This window comes from Heliangelus exortis, chromosome 5 (genome assembly GCF_036169615.1).
Source record: "Heliangelus exortis chromosome 5, bHelExo1.hap1, whole genome shotgun sequence".
Classification (NCBI taxonomy): domain Eukaryota; kingdom Metazoa; phylum Chordata; class Aves; order Apodiformes; family Trochilidae; genus Heliangelus; species Heliangelus exortis.
The window spans coordinates 40,982,794-41,006,276 of NC_092426.1; the positions used below are offsets into that span (position 1 = coordinate 40,982,794).

Genomic DNA, 23,483 nt, shown 5'->3' on the forward strand with positions numbered 1-23,483 from the left:
TCTGAAGGAACAAGAGATCCCACCACAAATGAGAAAATCTAAGGCCCGCTGGAAAAAAAATCCAAGTCTTTCTTCAGCAACACCTTTCATGGCTTTCCATGTGTAACTGAGACGTAGCTGGGCTTTGAAAGCAAACTCCTGTGGAAAATAACTGGGAGGAACTTTCATCCCCTGCAACAGAAAAATTAGGTAGTGAGGGAATTCTGAGGCCTGGTTTGTATCACCAGAAAAAAAAAAAGGAAAAAAAAAAAAAAAAGAAGGGACCAGTAATAGATCCACTCCTCTGGCATGGGTAAAAGGAGTCTAATTTGATATGTGATATTCAGGGATACCTTCTTCTAGGCTCCAAACCAGAGAAGTTCTTGTTAAGCCCTTGGAGATGATCAGCTGCAGAGCAGTGCAAATCCTGCCTCAGAACCTGGAAAATCTGAGGTTGAAAGTTTCATCTTTTGCTTCTGTTTAATAAGATGAGCAATGCTTTTTGCTGGGATTTGGAGTAAGCTAAGCACAGGCTCTTTGGATTTTTTTTCAGATGTCTCAGGGAAGGCCAAAGGGGGAGGGGGAAATGAGGAATATTTCTCTCAGATAATTGGTAGGCTGCTAGGATGCTTGAATGATGCTCTTGGTATAAGAACAAGAGAAAATAGGGAGAAATCTCAATTTTTCCAGAGTGGACAAACAATTCAAGTTATTATAGTTTAATTATTGTCCTAAAGGACACTGAATTGGAGGCTCAGTACCATGTTTTTTCCTCCCTGCATTGAATTGTTGGGGGTTTTTTTAATATAAATTCCCATTTGCACTGTTACATGTAGGAGAACTCTGTTATTCAAGGTTGTTATTCTCCTCCAGCTCTGCCAGAAGTTTTTGGGCTCTGGATAGAGAGGAGCCCACTTGAACAAAAGCATTTCTGGTTCCTCCTTGCTGCTCTGCTGCCCCGACTTTGTTGTCTGGCCCTGGCTGAGAGTCACAGCCTTCAGGGTTGGCAAGCTGAGAAATGAGGCCAAGGAGAACCTGACACTGCAGCCATGCAAATATTTGCTGACATTGGGAATTTAAGGTGGGGGAAACGAAGGGAAAAAATTGCTCAGTCCAAGGAACAGCTGAGTTATGACATCAGTGTCACCCAAGAGATCGTCACCCGTGGGACATGACTCAAGACCAGAGAACCACTGCCCCTCTTAATCATGACCTTTACATCCAAGTGTCTTCTACTGAGAATTAAATCAGGATCATAAAAGTCCTGTGGCTACTGCTAGTCATAAGCAGGTCCTTCAAGGAAAGTCCATCTCCTTCTGGACCAACTCAGGACTCTTCTCTACCCTACTCTGGGTAAGTAACAACTGAGAAAGTTACACCTACCCACCTTTAGACTTTCAACTAAATTTTTTTAGTACAAGTTCTCAGTGTCAGTAAGGATTGGGACTTGGATTAAAAATTTTAAAATTATTCCTTGCACTCAAAAATATTATTAGTTAATACTCAGTGGAAGCCTGCTCATTGCATGGCTTCTTCAGCTCTGTTATGGGAGATGTCCCAGCACTCCCTGGAGCTGAGACTTCCAACTTTCCCAAGTGGGGAAATCCCCCCCTTCCCCTGGGAGACCATTCCAAGGTCTGACCGTCCTCATGGGGAAAAATTTCCCTCTTGTGTTCCAATGGAATCTCCCCAGGAGCACCTTGTGCCCATTGCCCCTCGTCTTGTCCATGGGACTCCTTGGACACAGGGAGTCTCCAGCTGCTTTGGAGCTGCCCTGGAAGTCCTGACCATGGGCAGAAGGGCTCCCCTCAGCCTTCTCTTCTCCAGGAGGAACAGACACAGTTTCTCAGCCTCTCCTCACATCCCAGCTGCTCCACTCCTCTGATCATCCTCGTGGCTCTTCTCTGCACCCTCTCCAGCCTCTCCCCATCCTTTTTGTACAGCAGGGACCAAAACTGGGCACAAAACTCCAGGTGTGTTCTGACAAGCTCCAAGTAGAGCAGGCTGATGACTTCTTTGTCTCTGCTGGTGATGCCCTTGTTGATGCAATTTTCTAAAATGCTTTACTTGCCATCTAAGTGTCCCCCTTGCTCCAGGCAGGAATGCTGACTCCAGGCAGTGCTCTTCCAACCCCATCCAGAGCAGAGGCTGAGAAAAATCCTTTTCCCCACTGCCTGGTGCTCCTGGGGCTGGTGAACTCCTGGACTCTACAAGTGTTTGGCACCTGCTGCCTGCCCCAGCTCCCAGCTGCTGATGGGGCAGCCCTGATCTCCCTGTGGATCTTCCCTGTGGGAAACAGCAGCTGAAAGGTGATCTGCCTGACCTGATGTGAAAAGGGATTTCACTGGTGTTAGGACACTTGATGACAGGGGGGAGGGAGGATTGAAATGAACTCCTTCCATCTTCCTGATGCAAAATGAGTGCAGACACATTGCTTTAATATCTTCTTTGTAATTCATTTCCTCCAGTAAAGACTGAAGACTTGATGCTTTATGTTTCTCTGGGATTATGCCAGCAAACTACTTGCAAACTCACCCATCTGGAATAGACAGGGGTCATTAGTAGCTCTGATCCAGCTCTTTGTAGACAACCTCTCCAAGAAGGGCATTAGCTCTGTGGGGGTACTGAGAGCCTACCTCCTTGTTTAAGAGCTGATTTAACTGGTTTGTGCAACAGTCTTTACCTTTTTTATCCTGTTTTTCTTGGTCTGTATCCTGATGTCTCATCTGCCACCAGCAAGGAGCCGTGGCTGAGTAAGGGGGTAAGAAAGAAGAGTTTCTGCACAACCTCACAGTAACAAACCTCAGCTGCTCCTCATGGTGGGCAGCACCAAACCTCACCAGAGAACTCTGCAAGGAGGGAAGAACCTGCTGGGAAGAGTCTGTCCTGCTTGATGTGTGCCAGCCAGCTCAGGACTCCAGAGGGAAGCCCAGAGACTTCAGGGATTACCAGGTTTCTTTTGCATCCTTCCCAGACATTTTCTGAGGCTTGGATCACACCCAAGCATCAAGGGGACAGAGAACATCTTAGAGGGGGTGAGAAACAGCCCAAGGGACAGCAAAAACCTTGCTTGTCCCATGCCCCTTGCTGCCCAATTCCCCCTGTGCCAGGAGAATTCCTTCCTCCCACAAGCAGAGGGAAGAGGATGCTGCTGCATCTTCTTCACTCCTGCTATTGCCACAATATGCCAAGTTTCCTCCTAGGCTTTGTTCCTGCTCTGTAATTCTCCTGTTGGGCATCTTGCCTGCTTAGTGTCAATTCTGTGGGGAGTTTATTTGTGTTCAGGAGCTGGGAGGCCTTTGGGCAAGAGGCTTGTGGAGATGAAAGCCTATTATTAGTGTTGGCAATATTGAATAACACCTGTAAGCATTCTGTAGTGTCAGCACATTTGTCCCTGCAGGGAAAGAAGACTTGGTTGTTGCATCCCAGAGCCAGTGCCATCTGGTTTGGTACTTACTCAGCACGGAAAATACAAAGTCTGTAAGTTTTCCATTAGAGGGCTTACTGTTACTAGACTCCATTTAGGAGACAGTCTTAGTAAATTGAATTTATTTGGAAATATACACGGCCTCTGAATCAGCTTCAAGTGTCTTTTAACTGCATATGTCTGTACTCTGTGTGTTGATGGAAACATTTAACCCATTTAGCTTGGAGTGTTTTCTCCCAAGCCTGCTGAAACTGCAGCTCTAAAAGCCTCTTCATCAGGGAGGAGAGATGCCCAGGGCTGACAGCCAGTCTTTCCCTAGAGAAGCTGCTTCTGAAATGAAATTCTGTGGAGAAATAAATGTTTTCTGAGACCAAGAAATGTAGGAAACGTATTGGACCAGATAAAGTCTCCAGTTGTCAAAGAACACTGAAACCTTTGCAAGGGGTATTGCCAAATCCCACATTTTGCATATTCTGAACTGAAGGAATTACCAGGGAATCACAGTGATTTCTTACAATAGTTTCTCCTCTTTCTTTTTTTATTTTTTAAGGATGTTTAGGGAGGGTTATCTTGAATTGAAGACATTATTTTTAATGTCTTATTAACGTCTCATTCGATGCCTAAATAATTTTATTTTTTTAATGAAGGCTCTGCACACAACTGCCTAATATCACTGCTCTGAATTTCAGTACTCAGCTCTGTCCCCTTCCAGATGAACATCATTCCCTCTTCCCAGTACCTATTGAATCATCCCAAAGCCAACCAGTTAATACATGCCAAAGCCAAGAACAGACCAGTAATGTTCTCATTTTCAGACCTCTTTGCCACTCACAAGACTACAAAATGGCCTCACAGTTAATGTACCCATTGTGCTCCTTGTTACAGCCCAGAAATTGCTCCAAAGCCACGTGGCTAACTGGGCTTTTCTATCCTGTTCACTTGGCAATGCAAAGAGTTATTTAATATTGTGCTGCACTGAGAAATGGTCCTGGTTTCAGTTACCTGTCAAGCTCTGACTCAGGTAGTGGAGTTTTTAATTTTTTCTCCAGGTTCCACTTCTGGAATCATGAGCTGCTCCCATAGACCTGAATGCTGCCTTCTAATGCCATCCTTAGGAAAGGTTTTTGCCCAAGAAATGGAGTCTTGGCAGATCTAAAACCAAACCAGGCTTTGATTCACATGGAAAATGTTCTTGTCAAGAACTTTGATTCATACTCACTGCAACCCTTCCCTTTAAGACAGAAACCAAGTGAAGCCACAGTATGAGACTGCTAAAAGAAATTGTTATGAATTCACACCTATTTCCAAAAGCCAGGAGTTCCCTTCAGCTGTTCAACCATTCTGGCTGTGTAAAAAAGGCAAATTGTCTGCAAAACATCAGTCCTGATGGTTTCAGCAGTGTATTACATCTTGTAGCAGTCTGCTGAGTTACAGCAAGGACTTTCCTTCCCTGCCCATGCTGAGACACCGGGATGTCAAGCTCCCGGAAGTTAATGTCTTCTTGTGAGCAGGTAATTGGTTAGAAATTCATGAATTCAGAAATTCATGAATCTGGTTAACTATGACCTACACAGCACCTTGGAGCTCCAACTAAATCAGAACTTCAGCTTTCTCAGTTGAGCTGTAATCCTGGTACCTATTTATGAAGTATCACCCTGAGCATCCCTGTTGCTGTGCAGTTATCTCCAGTCCTTAAATTCTTTCTGGTAAAAATCTGCCTTGTACTGGAGGTAAAAGTGAACGACACTAAAGACTTCCAGTGCCATGGCTTAGCTGGTGTGCTGTGATCTCTAGGCTGTCACTTTCAACCCTGCAAATAGAATCTTTTTTCATGTGCTGAAGGAGATGTTTGGTAGCCTCCCTTCCAGCCATGTCACAGAGTTTTTGATCAAAACACTTAGATGCCTTCTTGTATTCTGATTTATCCACCAGGATAGGCTGGGTAACCTTTTAAAAATGAGACTTATTTCAGAAGAACAGCTGTAAAGTCTGTTTTGAGCATTCCCATCCCTTTGAATGGACTAACACATACCCTTCATTTTCATTAATGATGGCACAGTGGATGGATGCAACAGGGGAGGGATTCTCTTTCTTATTCTTGTCCTTTTTGTGACTTTTGCCTTAGAGAGAGTGTCTCTAAAGAAATAGAAGAGCATTTTTTTCATTGGTCTTACTCAGTAGACAGTACCAGGGCATAGGGAAAGGATGGAATGCCAGATTGGGCTGCTGGTGTTCATTACTTAGCTTAAACATTACACACAGCACCTGTCTAATTGTGCAGTAATGGACAAAAATAATCTGTAAATAATAATATAATAAATAACAAAATATAATAAATAAAATATATTAAATAATAAAATATAATAAATAATAAAATATAATAAATAATAAAATATAATAATAATAAAAATAATGATGATGATGATGATGATGATGATAATAATAAAATAATAATAATAAATAATAATATAATAAAAAATAATCTGAAATTTCTTCCTGACACTCACATGGTTGTCTTTATGCCATGGAGCATCAAATTTGCTTATCCTAAATATAACCAAATGCTAGCGATATATTTATTTCGCATTAAAAAAAAAAAAAAAAATCCAGCCACTTACCACATTTGACTTGAGACTTTCTGTGGCTGGGGCTTCCACAGTCTGTCTGTAAAAGGAGGTTTTTAAACCTCAGTTTGGATTTCAGATTTATCAGCTGAAGAGGACTCGGCATGCAGAATCATGTTCAGCAGTGGAAAGGAAAGAAAAATGCTGAGGGTAAGAGAAAGTTTCATCAAGATACTCCATATGAATACTTGTCTGAACCTTATGTAAATTAGCTCAAAGAACTCAGTTTTATTTTGGCTGAAAAATAGCATTTTTTTCTGAAAAGAAAAAAAACAACAACAAACAAACTATAAAAAAAATGTTAAAAACACAAGAAAAATTGTAGTATTATCAGAGTATCAGTAGTCTAGATCAGACTTGCTGCAGAGGATGGACTGGAGAAGCTTGTGATGTGGACAACTGCGTTGTGTGGCATCAGGAGCTGCTGTGGAAAAAAACCAAAACAACATTTAAAGCAAAGGGTGCTGGGAATGGCAGGGTTTCAGACCCTGCTCTAGAGTTTCAAGCTGACTTCTAAAAATTTGATGCCTACATGTGCCTAAGTTGTCAGACTTGCTGTCAGCCATGCAGAAGCCAAGTAGGATGTGGAGTTTGTACACAAAGAAGTTTTCAGACAAACGTTTTCACTGCCCGGGGTTTAAAACTGACTTGGGCTTCTTCACTGAAAATGAATAATGTATTTTCTTCAGCAAAATCAGCAGTCATTTTCATTTTATAATAATGGAATGTCAAAAAAAAAAAAAATCATCCTCAAAAGTAACATTAAAAACATCAATCTTTCTTCACTTTCATTTAAAGTTTTTAACCAAAATAGTGAAAAACAGTTTCTCTGCCTGTTTCTGTAGATTAGATCTAAGCTCAGACCTTTCCTGTTCCTCTTTACAAGTGCCCCAAGCTGGGTTTTTGGAAGGATTTTTCTTTCATAAACTCATCTGTTGCTATTTTACCCTTATACAGTGGTGTTTTCCTATATGGCTAAGTTGTGCCTTTTCTGTGTGTTAATTTCATTTCATTTTCAGGTCATTCTTTTCTATTTCTATTTACACTAGTTGAAAGCTTCTGCCCTCCTTAATTCCTTAACTTGTGCCATTTTATTGCCATGATTAAGTAGCTGTCCCTAGGCAGCTGCAATGAAAATGCAAGCTTTCCCATCACATTCACTTATCTGCTTCTTGCTGGAATTAAGATTAATTACAGTTGTCAGCACATAACTAAAATCACCAATGTCAATTTCCCTTTTTCACGTTTTTTGCTGTCAGAATAAATTGCATAATCATCACTTAATACCAAGCTCTTGTTTCTCTAATAATACACTCAAGCCCAAGGTTTACCAAAAGGGAGCCCAAGGAAAACACATGAAACCTGAGAGGGTAAACACGAGATGGGAAAGCACAGCCAGGAGCAGGCTGGTCCCACAGCCTGAATAAAACCTTTGCAGGGACACCAGAGTTCAGTGGTCATTTCTTGGAGGCTGAAAGTGTTGGGATCTGGTCTGGAGACTTCTCTCCCCTGGCAGTTAGGGCCAGAACTTTCCCCAGAAGCTCAGGATCAATCAGGTCTAAGGGGTTCTGAAGGTCCAGGAGGGAAATGAGTGGCTGCAGCCCAACCACATCCAACATCTGCAAGGTGAGCAGTTTGTAGGAGAACTCCTTTGAATGCTGCTGTCCTCTGCCTTCCTGACACATTGGTGTGCTTGCCACCAGATTTGGGGTCCTGCAGGGTTGTGTCACTGTGTTTCACCAGCATGAAACACATATGTAAAGGAACAGGAGCTTCTGGAGGAGATGAAGGGGTCTGGTCCATGCTCCTCACCTGGCATTAGCAAAGCATCCTGCAGGACCTCAGCTGAGGGTCTGGCTGCCCTTCTGCATGTTCCTTTTAATGCAGGAAAAGAAGACACCTTGTAAAATCAGCCATTTAACTCTTGAATGCAGCCCAGTGCCACACTTGGCTCCTGCAGGTGTGAGAGCTCTTCTCCAGAGACAAAGGACCAGGGAGCTGGCTGCAGCCCAGCCCCATCCAACATCTGCAAGGTGAGCAGTTTGTAGAACTCCTTTGAATGCTGCTGTCCTCTGCCTTCCTGACACATTGGTGTGCTTGCCACCAGATTTGGGGTCCTGCAGGGCTGTGTCACTTTGTGTTTCACCAGCTTAAAACACATCTGTAAAGGACCAGGAGCTTCTGGAGGAGATGCAGTGATGGGAATGCAGGGGTCTGGTCCACGCTCCTCAGCTGGCATTAGCAGAGCAGGACACTCTCACTGAGTGTCAGCCCTCAGTTTGTGGGCTGACCACCCTGAGGGTCTGGCTGCCCTGCTGCATGTTCCTTTGAGTACAGAAAAAGAAGACACCCTGTAAAATCAGCCATTTAACTCTTGAATGCAGCCCAGTGCCACACTTGGCTCCTGCAGAGACAAAGGACCAGGGAGCCCCATCACTGAGCAGTGGGTGCCTGCTTCCCTCTTTCCTTTCTGCTTTGCCTCCTTTGGCTTGGTCCCAGCCCCATGTGAAGTGTGATGGGGAGCTGGGGTGTGGAAGGAGGGAGTGAGCAGATCCAAGCTGACATTTTGCAGTGCTAGCTCTGCCTGCCAGCTTTCTGCTTTCCCACAGACAACACTCGCCCCAAACCCTTCTCCCCAACCTCCTCATCCTTCAGGCTGAGGGCTGGGGAGTAGCAGTGGCACTAGCAGCGGGAAGCCTGGGGAGCCAATAGTTTCCATCCTGCTCTCCAGCAAGCTGAGCTGCTTTCCCCCCTATCTTTTCCCCCCAAAGCCCCCCATCTATCTGCCCCACAGCCCATCAAATATCCCCATAATTAATGGGAAAGGTCAGAGGGAAACGACTTTGCCGACTGCCGGCTCGGAGGGCTTGGAGTTGGAATTATTTGAATTAGGGAACGATTTGAATAGAGGCAGCAAATCCAAGAGTGGAACTTTCTTTGGCTTGACGTATTTCCCATGGCTTGGCTTCACAGAAAGCTTGGCTGGGCACGTGCCTCCTCCTGGCTACAGCCCTGGGATGGAGAGAGGAGGCAGAGTCTCTGCTGCTTTGTGTCAGGAGTACCAAGCTGATGGGATGAGAAAGGAGCAGAGCTAAAGCCCCCTGCCTCCCTCCCATCATTCTCTTCCTTGTTCATCCTTGAACAATGTAGTTCTTTTTTTTTTTTTTTTTTTTTTTTTTTTTTAAGAAAAAGCTTTTCTTTCATTTTCTTTTTTTTTTTTTTTTTAGTGCAGTCAATTCACAAAGCCTACCATAACAATGAATCTGTCAATAGCCTCCAAATCTTCTCACACTTCCCACCAGAAGCTCTTTAAACATTTGTGATATGTGAAATGGCAATAATTAGCATTCTGCCCCTTCTTGGATGATACCATGCTCCCTGACAGATGCAGTAAGATCTGCTCAGCAGAGTACCTCTCCAAATAATGAGGAATTTCTATCTACAGGAAGCAGGATGTGTACCATCATCCTCTGTACTGAGAGACAGAGCCAGGCCAGAGCTGTTCTCTGACCAAAGAGCTTTGGAGCCACAGGGGAATCATCAGCCAAAAAACGAAGCAGCTTCTGGTACTAATTTTTCAGTCTTCCATGGATGCTGTTAAAATCCACTAAATGCTGGAGAGTTGATTGGGGTTTTTTTGTCTCTCTCATCCTAATCTGCACTTTCCCAGCCAGCAAGCATTGTGAGATGAATCATAAAGGAGAAAGTCAGCACTTGAATTTTCAAAATTACTTGCAAACCTGTTAATGGAAGAAACAACCCGACGTGTATACAAATCCTATTTTCACTCAATACAAAAGTTAAGTGGTTTGGGTTTTTTCATACAGCCCCATTGAGGTGGAGCTCTGAGTCCAGGATCTCAGCTTCAGCCACTGGATAGGTGGCCCCTGTAGGGATGAAGGGGGCAGAGAAGCAGAGATCAAGGGTTACAGCATGGTGAACTTCAGTTTTTTTGCCAATAAATAATGTTTTCATTCCATGTACAGAGCATGGTAATCCCAAGAGCCAAGCTAGCAGGGTGTAAAGATTCCAGTGCTGTCAGCTTGTGTGGACAGTTTCATGTGCCATTTCTCTGCCTCCTGCTTCAGAACTGGGATAAAGGATGAGTGAGAGGAGCCAAGAACACATTTTATATGAACATCATGTACTGGAGGAAACGTGTCTCTGCCATCTTCCAGCCCTGGTTTCTTTTATAAGAAATTAGCCACTTGAGAAAATTCCAGCTTCTCCCTTGTCTGTATTTCCTAATTATGTCAAGATCCAAATGAAGAGCTCATTAATAGATTAAAGCAGCACAATGCCTGCAGCACACATTCAGGCAGATGGCTTTGGAGAGACTTGAGCTGACACCACCCCAGTGGAGCTGCGGAGACCTTCTCCATCCAGGACACCAGGCTGGCATGTCCCCTTGTCCCCTGAGCCCAGCTGGTGAATCCTTGGGGCCCTTCACTGCTTTTCCAGTGAGGCAGCTTTCTCCTCCTTTGCAGCTGAGACTTTATCTCTCCTTCCCTGGGTGTGTGACAGCCTCCTGCCTTTCTGAGCTGTGCATTTTGGTGGCTGCAGATCCACCCATGTGCTCTTCAGGCTTTGCTTCTTCAGAACCAAACTTCTGTGCCACCACTTGCCCCTGGACTTTCTCCCTCTATTGATAAACTCAGCAGAAGAAAATAATGGAAAAGAGCCTCCTGTGATGGGCAGTTTTGGTTTTTTGGAAGGAAGAGCCTTTTTTTGTATGGATGGGCTAAACACAAGGGGAATGATGTATTTCTGTCATTTCAGAGTCATAGTTTTATGTTTAGGAATGAGGGGCTTTACCTCTGTGCATTGATGTATATGGCTTCATTCAGTATGGGCACTAAAAAACCCTGTCCTGTTTTGTCTGGGGAGATAGCAGATATTATAAAGATTAGTTTTCTTTTTTTTTTCCCCTGGAGTTAAATCAGTTCCAGACTGTATTAATTTGAGCAAGTGCCCTTGGTCCCTTTGCCTGCCTATCCAGAGCTATTGGATAACAACTAATTGGTCTGTACATCCCCTTCATTAAGGGGCAGGCTGCCACAGACACCAGAGCTGGCAGAGGGCAGGTGAGATGCCTGACCCTGGGGAGCTGTGACACGAGGGGACATTAAACACATCCCCACTGTGTTGTGTTAACCTCTGCAAGGAGCCCTCCTGGGGTGCCTGAGTGGCTCCTGGGGAAGGGGAATGGCACCAGGAAGGGAATGGGGGGGAACAGATCAGAGACATCATGGACCAAAAGATAAATAAACATCACACACACACCCGAAAATTTGATGGTGGAGGTTTAGCTGTGTGCATGGGGATGGCAGAAGAGGGAAAGTGAGGCTGAAGGTCCTGAGAAAGGATGGGATGGGATGGGATGGGATGGGATGGGATGGGATGGGATGGGAGCTGCTTTGTAGCCACAGCCCTGTGATGGGGAAGCCGAGAGCTGCAGGGGTGGAGGAGAGGCATGTGTGGGCATCCAGACCCAACCCAAGGGCTTTCACCATCACTCCCACTGAGGGAACTGCTGTGGCTCTAAGGAGGAGAGGCTGAGGTCTGTGTTCACACAGGGATCATGCCAAAAAAACCCACTTTGGCCACCTTGGTGGAAGGAAGCAGTGAGAATTCTGTAGCCTGCCCCATGTGTGTGTGCCCCAGAGGCACCTTTGGGGTGATGCCTGGGCTGGGATGGTTGTATAAGAGTGTTAGCAGCACAGGGGAACCCCATGAAGAAACCTGCCTGTTCAGCTCCTAACCCTTACAGCATTCAGTGAGAAAAATGAGAACCTTGTGGAAGAGCCTGTGGCAGCCCCAGGTCCCCAGAGGAAAGCCCTTCTCCTCCAGCAGGACCTTACCGCATCCCTTCAGCCTTCCCCTCCAGAGACACCACTGAGAGAAACAAAGCCTGTGGCTGCACGAGGGTTTACTGGTCCTTTGCCCAACTTTTGGCTCCAGGAGCAGGGGATGAACATGAAATTGACACTGGAAGTAACCACGGGGGTAGTGGACCAAGGGTTGGAATTATCCTCAGAGGTCCTTTCCAATACAGATGATTCTCCATGGGGCTTCCTCAGGGCCGCATCCCCCCATGAGTCCCCCTCCCCACCCTTCAGCACCCCGAGGATTTGGGTCAAAGCTGAGGGACCAGCCTGAGAAGTCACCCCAGGAGCAGAGGGTGTTGAGCGGGCTGTGCCGTGGCGTGGGGTTGACATGATGTCCCCATGTCCTGGTGCCACAACATGAGGAGAAGCTGGGTGCCACCAAGTCATTCCCTGCCATTTCAGTTCTGTCCCCACTGGCATGTGGGCTGGGATGATGCTTTGCCCATCGTGATGCTTGAAAGGGGGCACCACTTGCTTCTACATTATTTATTGGCAAAAAAAGTTAAGCTCCCTCCAGTCAAAAGCCATGGGAAGGAGGGGAAGGAAGGAGGAGGAGAGGGAAGGAAGCCAAAGAGATTGTAGGAAAAGGGAGAGGAGGGAAGCAGGGAGAGAGGGTGCAGCTGGCGGGAGAAGGAGATGGAAGAGGTGTGAAGAGGCAGTGGGAGAGGGTGAGACATGGACACGGAGGGACAGCCATGAGGAGGACAAAGAGCAGGGTGGGGGAGAAGGATGGAACAGCATGAATGTTCTGTCTGCAGAAGAATACATGTTAATTCTGGGAATATGCCAGTCCCTTAAATCACCATGGCAGGAGGGGGGCAGAGGGAGGCTGGGGAGCCCCCCATGCTCTGGGTGATGAGCCCAGGGCCTTTCCTCAGCCAGGAACTGAGCAGAGACACCGGGAAAACCCGCATCCCTGTGCCTCCTCCCAGGGACAACGTTTCTATCCCTCCTGTCTTTTCTTTCTTCTCTTCGACTTGAGGAAAAAAAAAAAAAAAAAAAAAAAAAAAGACAGCAAGTAAAACAAAAGCCCCTTCGCCTTAATTAAATTACTGAGCCGCCCTCTGGGGTTGACACTGGGGATCCATGAGGCTTTTGTGTAATATCTGGAGGAATTCTCCCGCCTCCCCCTTGCCCCATCCCGGGGACCGGCGGGAGGATTTCAAAGGGGAAGGGAAAGGAAGGGGGAGGGTGGTAAGCTAATAGGGATGGGAATTATTCTGCGATGGCTGGAGGGATAAGAGAAAAAAGGGAAGGAAAGTCAGTGCTGAAATTGAAAGCCGATTCCCTGCTCTGGCTCCAGGCAGTGCTCTGACCTGGGGTAGCTGCCCTCTGCCAGAGACACGGGGAAAGTTCAGGGCACGGGGAAACCTGCATAAATATCAAGCCTCCTTGGTTCGGGGGGGGGGGGGATCTGAAGGCCGCGGGATGTGGTGAAGCGTGAGGAGCCGAACCCAGCTCCCGGGGGACACCGAAACCGGGCCGGGCAAGGGGCGGGCTGGGCCTTACAGTGCGAGAGCTGCGGGGCAGAGCCCGGAGCTGGGGCGGTGCGAGGCCTCCGGGCATGGACACCAGAGTGAGGTAGGGGGGAAATGGGTTAAACCTGGAGAGGGGAGATTGAGGTTGGACATGAGGAAGGAATTCTTTGGTGTGAGGGTGCTGAGCCCCTGGCCCGGGTTGTGTCCGGTTCTGAAGTGCCCAACATCAGAAGGACACAGAGCTCCTGGAAGGTGTCCAGAGCAGAGCCACTGGAATGCTCAGAGGGCTGAGCAGCTCCCTGGGAAGCCAGGCTGAGGGATTGGGGTTGTTGAGCCTGGAGAAGAGGAGGCTCCCAGGGGAGCTCAGAGCAACCTTCCAATATCTGAAGGGGCTCCAAGAAAGCTGGGGGAGGGCTTTGGACACGGGGGGGTAGGGAGAGGACAAGGGAAATGGTTTCCAAGTGGGAGAGGGGAGATGGAGGTTGGAGATGAGGAAGAAATTCTTTGGGGTGAGGGTGGTGGAGTCCCCATCCCTGGAGGCATTGAAAAGGCATTTGGAGCTGGTCCTTAAGGACATGGGTTAGGAGTTGGCTGTGGTGTTGGTGCAAGGTTGGGCTGGATGAGCTTGGAGGTCTCTTCCAAGCTAAAGATTCTGTGCTGAGCCCCTGTGCCAGGTTTCCCAGGGAAGCTGTGGCTGCCCCATCCCTGGCAGTGTCTCAGGTCAGGTTGGATGGGGCTTGGAGCAACCTGGGCTGGTGGGAGGTGTCCCTGCCCATGCAGGGGTTGGCACTGGGGGAGCTTTAAGGGCCCTTCCAACCCAAACCATTCCATGATTCTATGCCTGCCAGTGGCACAGCACCACAGCTCCATGTGCCCTGCAGTGAGCTCCCCATCACCACCTCCATGGGCAGGAGTTTTCACTGATGGGGTTTTATCTGTGTGTCACCTAGCACTGTGCAGAGGACATCCAAGAGATGCTGTGGCAAAGGCATGGGTGGTTCTTGTTGTGGTCCTGCCAGCAGCACTGCTTTCATGCTGCTGCCATCAGTGGGCTTGTTTGATGTTTGAGAGCTGTGGTTTCCCTCCCCAAAACCTCCCATTGACAAGATCCTACATTTTCCCCTCCGAAAGCCGGGTGAAATGAGTCCTATTCTGAACCCTCAGTTTGGCCCTGGATCCAGAGAAACCTGGATCCTCTGCTGGAAAAGGGAAGACACTCTTGACATTAGGCATAGGTAGTGCAGGACTCACTTTCTGCCATTTCCCACACACCCCCCAGCATTCCAGGGTCCAAAATCCTGGCTTCAGGTTGGATTGGTGGCTTTCAGAGAGGTGACTGCTGTCTGGGGCTGGGCTGTGTGAGCCAGAAACAAGCAATGCAAACAGAAGGAGTCGATGGAGACTGCACACCAGCTCCCTTTTACTTACTGTTAGGAAGGAATATTTCTGGGAACAAAGAACATCTGGGTTGTAGGCTGATCTGGGCTTGATGTGATGAAGCTTGTAATGCTGTCCCATCTGGAGAGCAGCTACAGTGAGCTCTGTGGTGAGATAAGAGACAGAGTCAACCATAAATCCACTCCTTTAAGCATGACAAGTGTGTGCCTCATATTCCAAGGAGAGGAGGGGGAAAAGTAAGTGGAAACATTTTTCTCTGTGCCTGAACACACGCAGAGCTAAAAAAAGGCCTGGCCCACTGACTGCAGTGTGATGGGAGGCTGGGAAGCATGGAGCACACCCAGGGTGCCAACAAGAACAGTCAGAGGCTTTTCCCTGCAGTGACAGCTTCATTCCCAAGTGACAGCCAGGAAAGCACAGGACCCAGGGGATGCTGACACATGCACAAGGCCCCTGCACAGCTGCAGCTGCCATCAGGAGAGGAGAAAGACCCAGAACTCTTGGGACATCCACCCTGGTGGAGAAATTGGCCTCCCACTTCTCAGAGCTCCTCAGCTGTTTCCTACTAACTCTGATTTGTGGCCTTAATAACAACAGCATCTCAGGTGTGGGAGGATAAGGTGAGGAATTGGGTGGTGGCCTTGGGGGAATGGCATCTACTGTTAGGGTTAAAACAAAATAAAACTAAAATAGTTGAATTATATCCCCAAGGGAGCTCTTTGCAGCTTGCACCCCAGGGACTGGCAGCAGCACTTTTCAAATGTGCACTTTGCAGGTGCTGTGCAAGGCAGAGGGTCCTGGCAGTGCAGCCTTGCTCTCAGCCCACCCAGGTCCCCCATGTCTGGTCAGCACCTGTGTCAGCCAGCTCTGAGGAAGGTAGAAACACCCCCTCATGTTTATCTAGGATTTCCCACTTCTAGCCTTCAACTTTCAAAGAGCCACCCACTCCAGCAGCCAGCATCCTTCCCTCTGCCCTCCAGTTTCTTTTTCCTCTCTTACACCCTATGGTTTTCCAGCCTGGGATGACTGATTACAATATTTGGAGGTGTGAGTCTCTCTACAAGCTCTTTTTTCTTTGGTTCAAAAGAACTGGACGTTTTTTTTTATTCACATCCAAGCTCTCTTGTGGACAGACTGCCACTGTTCTCCAAAAAAAGAGTAATTTGCAGGGCTGCTGAACAGCACATGGCATGGCACAGTGCCTAGCAGAGAGCTGAGCTGCCTTGCTCCCTGATCCAAGGAGTTTCCCAACAAAAGAACCACCAGAGACAGGATTAACTGGGATGGTGGAAGCCAAAACCTGGGGGAGAAGTGAAGCAAGAGGAGGAATGGCTGCTTTTCCAGCATCTCTCAGGAAGTCCCCTCTTATCCAGGGCTTGGTTGGGACACACTGGAAGCAAGATGAGTTTTCAGAATTTGAAAAAGATCAGGGGGCTGGGGGGTGGAGGGGGGCTGGGTGTGTTAGGTCTCTGATTATTCTCAAATTCTTCAATTATTCTCAAATCTCAAAAGGATTTTTCTCAAATCTCAGAAGGATTATTCTCAGCAAGTTAGTTCTAAGTGAGAGCTGGGGCAGAGATAGAAAAGCTGTGGCAGGGGGCTGTGTTCTGATGATGCCTTTTGTGCCTTTGTGCACATCATCTCTCTGCCATTTATTAAAGGAAAGTCATCCAGGTATGCCTGGGCCTGACAAAATGGAAATGTCTCAGCTTGCACATCTCCCTGGAGTGAAATCCCTTATTTATTTATGTCCCATTGTGCTCTCTCTGGAGCTTGCACTCCAAGCTGACAATAACTCAAGCACCACTTGGGTTTTAGTTGCTAAAATGTGAGCAGATACCAGCACAGACCCAGGTTCATGCTGGCCCATTGCAAAGGCATGGGTTGTCATCCAGTATGCCCTAAATTATGTATTTTCCTATAGAAAAAACAAGAAAACAAAACAAAACCAAACAAACAAACAAACAAACAAAAAAAAAACCCACACAAAAAAAACCCAGAGAAAAAACCCAAAACCAAAACAAACCAAAGGAAAAAAAGAAAGGAAGAAAACAAAACACAAAAAACCCACACACACAAAATAAACCCCCCAAAAAAATACAAAAAAACCCGCAAACCAAACACAAAGGGAAAAAAGAAGGGAAAACAACAAAACAAAACGAACACACACACCAAAAAAACCAAAAACCATGAAGACAGGGAAGGGGAAAATGAGGAAGCAGATTTCTTCCCTCTCCAATGTTGTCCTCAGCTGATCCATACCCCACCTCAGCCTTTCATATCTCCCCAGCCCGTGGCAAAAACATCAAAGATATTTGTTGGAGCTGTCGTGTGTGTGTGTGAGAGACAGTTTTAGATACAGGTTATTTATTAGAAGTTTAATATTGCTCCATATAGAAATTAAATGGAACAGCATTCAGCTGTGCCATTAAAATTTACTGCTTCTTGCTATTTTAAAACCCACATAATCATTTCAAGTAACACTGATTAAGGTCTAGCAAGGAAATAAAAAAAGCAAAAAAAAAACAACCTCATGTCAACTCAGGCATCACCACAATGTCTCCACGTAATAGCTGCTTTATTAACACGAGTCTGGAAGCAGGAATGCCTTATATTCAATTTATTTATTTTCCATTTACACATCACTTTTCTGTTGAGTTTATTTTCTAAAGTACTGGATGATCCCCCCCTCCTCAGAGGGCTGGATGGCATTTAATGTTTCACTCATATAGACGCATTCAGTTCTCCAAAAGTGGAATTTGGTTCTTTTTCTTGTCAAAGTTGGCTTCTGGATTTTCTTTTTAGCTTGCTCTCTCTGGAGTGAATGCACATGAAACATTCTGTGTTCCTCTTCCCTTCCTCCTATATTTACATGTATGTTACTCCTCCCAGCACTCCTTTATTTACATGCACACCTCTATCTATGCTCAAATATTACACCTGAAGAACTTTTAGCTTCTAAACCAAGCTGGACTCTTTCATTGCCCATGAAAACCAGGATAATTTTGACGAATTTCTTCAGCTTAGAAACTTTTGTCCTGGTTTTTTGGGGGTTTTTTATTTTTGTTTTTTGGGGGGTTTTTTTGTGGTTTTGCAGGTGAATGCATAAGAAGTCAGGAAACCTGTATTGGGCTACATGGTAAATGTATCTTTACTCCAGTTACTGATCTTGTTGTTCTAAATACAAGAGATTCCTTGTGAGCAACACTCAGTCTCCTGACAATATTCTTAGAACCTCTGGGGCTGGAGTCTTTTTTTTTTTTTTTTTTTTTTTGAAAAAAAACATTATTGTGTGATGGGATTAGCTCTGAAACTCAGGAAAATGCAGAGAAGGTGGCTTTGAAAACCACTCTGAAGGCCAACTTTGTCATCTGCATGATTAATAAATAAATTATGGGGTAATTTAAATTGAAAAACACCTTTTTAGGGTCGTTGAGTCCCTAACACTGTCGTGTGTGGGTCTGCATGAAGAGCATGGAGGTTGTGGGTTTGGGAAGGTGCATTTAAAATATGCATTTTAAAATATGGGTTTTGCTGGCATTGTGCCACTCAGGAAAATGTTTTGGCATGAACACTGTTAGGGTTTTTTTCACATGTATTCTATGAGTCTTAAGGCAAAGCACTCCTGGATTCACTGCTGTGCCAGTGAGAAAAAAAAAAAGAGATTGCCTGGAAGTATAAACTATTAAAAAAGTAGCCTGGAGGAGGCTTTGAAGGATTATCCAGCCTGTGCCAGAGGAAGACAGGCTATTCCTGAGGCAATCCAACAGTTGTCCAATTTTCCCCACAAAAACTGAAGTTCTGCAGCCTCCCCAGGTGCCCTGTAGCTGTACTTTCCTAGTGGAAAGGTTTAATCCCAGAATCCAACTCAAAATCAGTCCTGCTGGGATAGAAGAATTGGGAAAAGTATTTGAAAACAGGATACGGAGAGATTTTCATCTTGGCAAAACCCCAGGAGGTCTGCCCAGAGCTTTTCCTTCACTGGGGATGGGTGGGACAAGTTCAGCAGCTCCCCAAAAATTAGCTTTAAAATCATCACTGAAATGAAGAGAGCTTTTAGGATGGAACACATGGTCTTCTCCCTTGTGTGTATAAGGAGATTCAGAAAGGTAACCCAAAAAAAATTGTTTGCCAAATTACTCTTGTGCTTCTACAGCTTGAGAGATAGAAAAAGGGATGGGGAGGAGGCACCTAGCCAGCATTTTGTTGATTCTTTTTTTCTTCTTTTTTTTTTTGTGACTTTGTTTCCAAGTTTACAAGCAAGAAATTAAACCTTCGCTTTTCCAGAGACAGTTGCCTCTTTTTAGGCAGAGTTTTTAGCTAAATTGAAGAGTGAGAATCCCTCCTACTTCCTCAGACAAGCAGGACAAGCTTCTAAGCAGCTTTGGCTACTTCATCAAGAGGTTTAGGAGTTGTGAGATGCTGGAAAGCATTTCCTGGCAGGATGCTCAAAGCAGTCTGGTGGCTGCTTACACCTCCAGGTGTAACCTGGGGTCCTTCCAGCAGGAGTAAGGGGCTGAGTGCCCTTTGGGTGAATAAAGGAGAAGTTCAATAACTTGAATTCAGTAACTGTTGAGTGAATAAAGTGAAGAAGTTCAGTCAGGCTCATTTACCATCTTGTCCTCCCCTGAGGAGCATCCTCAAATATTGACTCACTCCTGACCTAAGCAGGAATTTGTACTTTATCTAAGTGCATTGATCAGGTTTGTAGAAAACCAGTTCTTTTGGAAACCTGTTGGAGCCTCAAATGCTGATGTACTCTGCAGTTCCCCACTGGACTTCCTTGCCTTGGTTTCCCCCAGTGACTGCCAAAACAGGGGCTGCAGGCTGGGGACTAACTCTGATAATCCCCCCAGGTCTCTGTTCCTCATCTCAGCCTCCCTTTATTTGCCTGAACTCAGAAAAGCCAGATAACATAGAATCATAGAATTGGCTGGGTTGGAACGGACCTCAGAGATCATCAAGTCCAACCCTTGATGAACCCAACATCATGTCAAATAACCCAGCTTCTATCATGCTGGGTCTCAGCACCACAAGTAAAATCCCAGGTGATTGGTTCATGCTGCTCCATGGCACACGATGTACATGAAATGTGCAGCCTGAAAATCTGGTTTGGCATGTTGAGTTCTTTCCCAAGTGAAATGCCTGGAGCTTGAGTTGTGTGAGGAATGGCTGAGGGAACTGGGGTTATCCAGCCTGGAGAAAAGGAGGCTGAGGGGAGAGCGGTAATTGGTCTCTTCTTCCAAGTACCAAGTGATAGGACGGGAGAAAATGTCCCCAGGTGTCACCAGGGGAGGTTTGAGTTGGCTGGGGGGAAAAATGTCTTCACTGAGAGTCATTGGAACAGCTTTCCCAGGGAAGTGGTCGAGTCCCCATCCCTGGAGATATTTAAAAGCCACTTGGCTGTGGCTCTGAAGGAGATGGGTTAGTGGTGGGCTTGGGAGTATCAAATTAATGATCTCAAAGATCTTAAGGGTTCTTTTTGAACTTATACAATTCTATGATGATGACTGCTCAGTTTTAGCAGTCAGCCTCCTCTACAGCCTCAAATTCTGGGATATGTGTCAGGCCAAGCTCCATGGGTGCTGGGATAGGTGTAGGATTATCTGTTGAGGCAAGAGTGCTCCGATAACTTCATGAGGTTTTCCTTAATGGAGAAGATCACCACGGGGCTGTAGCAGCAGATCCTTAGATAACTTCGGTGGCATCTTCACCTGTCAGTAATAAACTGCCTTTCCTCTCATAAACTTAGGCAGCATTTTGTTTAGCAGTGTGTTTAACAAACATCCAGAATTGAAAATACACACGCAGTACATTTCTCTCACACCTTTTTTTCCCTGACGCCTGACACGTGGGAATGGTTCATTGATCCAGGGATTAAACTTACTTACCTTGGCAAGCAATTGTGTCTGGAGTGCCAAGACAACCAGGTCAAAGAGGGAGAAGCGTGGATATTAAAAAAAAACAATCTTTGACTGACAAAAGCAATTTTGAAGAGATGTGCAGGGTAAAGGGGAGTGTGGAGAAGAGCCCTGCTCTACACTCAGAGGTCTGTTATACAACTTAAGCACTGTAAATGTTGGTTTTGCTTCACCACCCACTGCTTTACCCAGATGGAATAGCCTGAGGAGGGTATTTAATACATAGAAACACTGGAGAGCTCTGGGCCTGATGCTGATGGGAGCAGACATCTGGCTGGTGCTGAGCATCCCCATCCCCACTCACCATGCCAGCCACAGGAGCTGGTGTCAGGAGGGGACAGCTCTGTCCCCTGAGCCAAACGAAGGGCAGCAACAGCTCTTCCTTCTTCCTTTTACCTTCCTCTGCCTTCCTACCCCCTCCTGCCCTGCTTGCCTCCAGGGCCATGAGAGGGACAAGGGAGCCAGAGAGTGTTTGAGATGTTCTGGGGGCTGAGGGACAGCCAGGTTCAGCTGAAAGGCAACAGGATGGACTTGTGAAGGCAAAGAAGGAATATTTTTGGGGTTATACCTTACAGACAGAATGCCCATGACTGAAATGTGGCATAGGTGCTTGGCTCTGTCTGTGTGTGGGGAAAAAAATCCTCACTGAAAGGATTGCCAGCTATTGCCACAGGTTGGAGGTATCTGAAACATGGAGACATGGGATTTGTGCTAAGCTGATGACAACCTTAAAGGCCTTCTCCAGTCCAAATGATTCTTCTTAGTCAGGGGTAAGGAGGGAATAGGAGCTGAATTAATTCAGTCTCTTGAGTTTCCACAGCCCCAGAGGACTGAATGAGCCACCCTGCAGCAGTGGGTAACCAGCACCTCTCATGCAGAGATTCCCAAGAACTTGCAATAAAAACAAGCATCTGTGTCTGCCAGCCCACATCCTGTCGATGTACAGGCAGCAATACAAAACCCAGGAAGCCTAAAGAAATGGTTATTAATATGGTGAATTAGGGCATTTTGTAAGAACCCAAAGAAATCTCTTGTTTCAGTCCCACTGATCAGGTCAGCTAACTCAATGCTCTTTGGGATTCCTGATTCTCTCCTTCAAGGGTGGCAAGAATTATTCTCCTAACTACTGTATTGGTGGAGTAAAAAGGCACAACAGCATTTAGGCAAAATATTTGACAAAAGTCTGGAGACCAAGACAGCACAGGGAATGATGGCAATCCAGTTTAAGAAGCTAAGAAGTTGTGCTTACTAGATGTCTTGCTACACTTGGTGCAGCAAGTTTAACAAAAATGCTGATTTGATTTCCTTGCTTTCCAGATTGTACATGTTTCTCAGCATGCCTTTTTCTTTACTAAAATAATGGACTTTTTTCTTTCTGTCTCTCTTCAAAGGATAGTGGGTCTTCTCAAGTAAAGTTCAAGTAGCATCAAGCCACCTGCAGCTCCACCAACATCAAATCTTGACATCCATCTTCTGCAAGTGCCTCAGCCAGTGACATGGAACTTTAAAAGCTGTCACACCACAACACAAACAAGTTTGCCAAGCAGTACTTCTGTGTGCTCTGATAAGCCCTTGGTGGTGCAGGAAGACCTCCTGACGTTTCAGGACTGCAATCTTCTGTACACTAAAATGAGGATTACCATCAAGCTTGAGAATAAGCTTGGCTGAACAACCCAGACCTCATTTCAACCCACAGTTCTTGGATCTCCAAATGACAGCTTGCCAGATTTACATCTGTTTCCTCTGTGGGGAATGTGGAGTCCTTTTCTAACCCTTTGAGCTTAGTTTTCCTTCTCCCCTTGGCTTTGCTGACAGATGATAAAGATTTAATTCATTTATTACCATTACAATCCATCTGGTTTTGAGCACAGAAGCAAGCTGAGTTTGCAGAGCAGCTTCTGTTCCTAAGAGAAAATTATGGTCTTCACCTATCTTACTCTTCTCTCTTGGGCACAAAATTAGACTGAACAGTGGGGATTATCCTTGGGCCCCCCCATGGGAACTGTACCATAGCATGGACTGTAAAATGCAGAAGGATGGCTCTTCTTCCCTCCAGTCTTCAGTCAAGGGGTCTCTGACATGGTAAGTTTCCATTTTTTCTTCAGTCTTGACTGAGTTTGTGTTTGGCTTGCTTTGAAGTGTTCTGGAGTTAGAGAGCAGCCCTGAGTACCAAAATTCAGTTGCCACAAAGGAAGCACAGTGCTGCCATTCCCTTTGGTAGCCCCAATTTCTTGCTGGCCTCCCCCACAATCTCATGTCAATATATTGACTCACAGGCAAAGCTTCTGTCTATTACAGATCTGGTGGTTTGTGTGGGGTTTTTTTTCATAGGAACAAGACTATTAACTCTACTAAATACATTGGTCAGTTCTAATCTGGGCTGGTGCATATTGAGGCAAAAGACATTTCTTCTGAGGTGCAGGCAAAGCATAGGCTGTTATTTACTCCCTCCTGCATGCTGTTAGAAAAAAATATCACACCCTGAAACTGGCTGATGTCTAACATACCCTTGCCCTCCATTTCTAAGGGCTCTGGATGAAAGCTCCTAGATACATGTCAGTAAGTTATGCTTATCAAATTCAGTGCTTCAGTCGTGTAAAAGCTCTCACTCAACATTTGTGGAACCTCTCTGTGGGATATTAAACTTTCTTCACTTTCCAGTAGAGGTCCATGGGCAGTAATTCTCTAGAATAACAGCATGCAGCATTTGAAGGATTTCCTGCCAGCTTTCCTTTGTATTTGCAATGCATAGGTCTCTGTAAGCCAAG

General features: G+C 45.9%; 2 long non-coding RNA genes across 3 annotated transcripts in view; both read left to right on the forward strand.

Annotated features, from left to right (window-relative positions):
- The window catches only part of LOC139796635 (uncharacterized), a 521,507-nt gene that overhangs the window by 268,452 nt on the left and 229,572 nt on the right, over positions 1-23,483 (forward strand). The gene's annotated exons all lie outside the window — the stretch shown is intronic.
- Positions 1,084-22,391, forward strand: LOC139796721 (uncharacterized). The gene is made up of 2 exons (XR_011726123.1): positions 1,084-1,332; positions 22,107-22,391. It is a non-coding gene; the product is annotated as an uncharacterized lncRNA (long non-coding RNA).